Here is a 2,300-nt window from a genome sequence, read left to right on the forward strand (position 1 = left end):
TGTGTGTGTGTGTGTGTGTGTGTGTTGCACTTGTATTACATGTTCTAAAATGTAAATTAATGAAACAAAACGTTTCATCGAATCGAACTATCTCCAACTACTTTTGAATCAATATTATATTGCTTTAATAAAAATTTAGAACATACATTATTATAACCAACACACACAACAAAATAATGTCAATTATGCTAATAAGGTATCTGTTAATGAAAAACATGTTGAGCGAATGCTTATTTAGGTTTTAAAATTGGAGTAAAATATAAAATATTTGTCGTTCAAATAAGTGATCGTACTTAATCCATAGTCGGTAAAAAATATCAACTTATTAGAATAACGTAAGAATATTTCCTCTTCGATTTGAAGTCATAAAAACAAAGAAATATCATATAATGTCCAAATGACATAGATATCAAACATTTTAACAATGACTATCAGGAAAAATAAATTCTATATCTTTCTTTTATATATTTAACATGAATTCCACATTACTTTTAGTTAAAAAGCGGATTTTTACCGTAAGAAACCCGTTTTTCTTCGAAGTAAAGAAACCTGTTTTTTCATCTTTAGTTGCGAGGGCACTCGATACTTCGAAAGTAAGCCAAAAAGGAAAAATCAAGGTGAACTCACCGAACGTCGCCGGGTCCAGGTGTCATGATGAGTGTCTGTGACATGATCCCGACGTGACGGTGCGTCTCAGGAAAAACACCACGTCGTGGCACGATGTGGAAGGCAGGCGGAAGACGACGTCTTAGGCCACCAGCGAAGAACGGATTCTTGATGCCCAAACACGCACCCACGCACGCATGCATACGCGGCGACAGTCAACCGCGTGACACATGACAGGAGAGACACGTAGGAAGAGGCCGGGGATGTGAGGGAAGAGGGGACGGTGAGGACAGACGTGAGCGACATTTCCAAAACAAATTCGTACATTCACGCCGCCACCCAGCCACGCACGGTACACACATACAAACACGCACGGAGAGATGCATGCACACACGCACCTACAGAGGAGTACCGACGACAGCAGCAGTCGCACACCTGACGCGCGAAGACGATGCGTTCGCGGCGAGAAGGGGAGACGCGCGAGGGTGATAGAAAAGGATAGAACGGTAGTTTACGGACGATCGGCGCGAATGACAGAAAGAGAGATACTCGACACATCGTCGTAAACGTACACAATACGGATCCGGACGCGGCACGATGCGGCGTCGCGCGTTACGGAGTACGTGATTCGTCGCGCGCGCCGTACCCTCGTGCGGTCCACGGGACAGCGATGACATCCGTGACGTCGGATCGGTCCCGTGGCCGCGGAAAGCTTATTAAACGCGGAACCGCGCGCGCGACAGCGGAGAAAACGCGCGCGACCGTCTTCGCGAGGGCGGCCCGGATTCGCGGAGCTTTTACGTGACACGCGCCGATCGACCGACCGCGTTTCGCAGTCGGCACATTTACGCATCGCCTTACTAACCTATGTGTCGCACGTCGGCCGGTCGTCGCGGTTGCCTGCTCAGCGAGTTCAAAACATTTCCGCGACACTGACTTGTGCGGCTAACACGACGGTTGCCATATTGGAATCCCATTCCACGATCGCTACCGATCAGGCGCGTACGGGAGCGACGCCACGCGGGAGTTCGCGCGACCGTATTGCCATCTCGAGGCGTCGCTGCCAAACCGGAATGCGTCGACTGATGATGACCAGTAGTGGGTAACTATCGCACAAACTCATTAATTACGTAATTGACGGATAGTAATGATAAAATTAAGAGTATTGTACCATCAAATGAAAAGCTGGAGTGTCATTCAAAACGTTACGTTCAATTGATAAAAAGAAATTATGGATCATTGATATTCACAAGTAAATAAATCATTAAAAAACTGCAGATAAGATTTTGTGACTATAAAAATAAATAATTACGATGAACTGATCATCATAACGATATCTCAATAATGACATTATATTTTAAATATGTATAAGTTTACTGTGTTCTTTTTACGTAAGTAATAATAACTTATTTCAAGTATTTCCAAAGTTCATATATCCGCAAATTTATTATAATTTCATCAGAAGCATTAAATTTATTCAGTATCTATTCTGAATTCTAGCAAGTTTACTTCAATCAAGTTTATTAAATTAAAACAAATTTAATATGCTCATTATAAAAAGTTCGTTTGTTCGATTAAGTTTTTAATATTCTTTAGAAAAAATTCTTGTTTTGAATACAATAATAATGAATTTTTTTTTAATTTTATAATATGTATATTTTAAGCTATTATAAAAAAAGTATTCTTTGTTAAAA

At 41.4% G+C, this 2,300-nt stretch overlaps 1 protein-coding gene and 1 pseudogene across 2 annotated transcripts in view; both read right to left on the reverse strand.

The window, feature by feature from the left end:
* LOC108757267 overlaps window positions 1-948 on the reverse strand; it is a 100,743-nt pseudogene extending 99,795 nt beyond the window's left edge.
* The window catches only part of LOC108757279 (neurocalcin homolog), a 194,457-nt gene extending 192,895 nt beyond the window's left edge, over window positions 1-1,562 (reverse strand). Inside the window, exon 1 of one of the 2 annotated variants that reach the window (XM_018501747.1) lies at window positions 1,472-1,562. The gene's annotated coding sequence lies outside the window, so the exon portion shown is untranslated. Of the gene's footprint in view, window positions 1-1,004; window positions 1,038-1,471 lie in introns of those variants that run through there. The other variant, XM_018501749.1, reaches the window with a different exon arrangement.
* Between the last annotated feature and the right edge of the window lie 738 nt (window positions 1,563-2,300).

Source organism: Trachymyrmex septentrionalis, unplaced genomic scaffold, assembly GCF_001594115.1.
Source record: "Trachymyrmex septentrionalis isolate Tsep2-gDNA-1 unplaced genomic scaffold, Tsep1.0 scaffold136, whole genome shotgun sequence".
NCBI lineage: Eukaryota > Metazoa > Arthropoda > Insecta > Hymenoptera > Formicidae > Trachymyrmex > Trachymyrmex septentrionalis.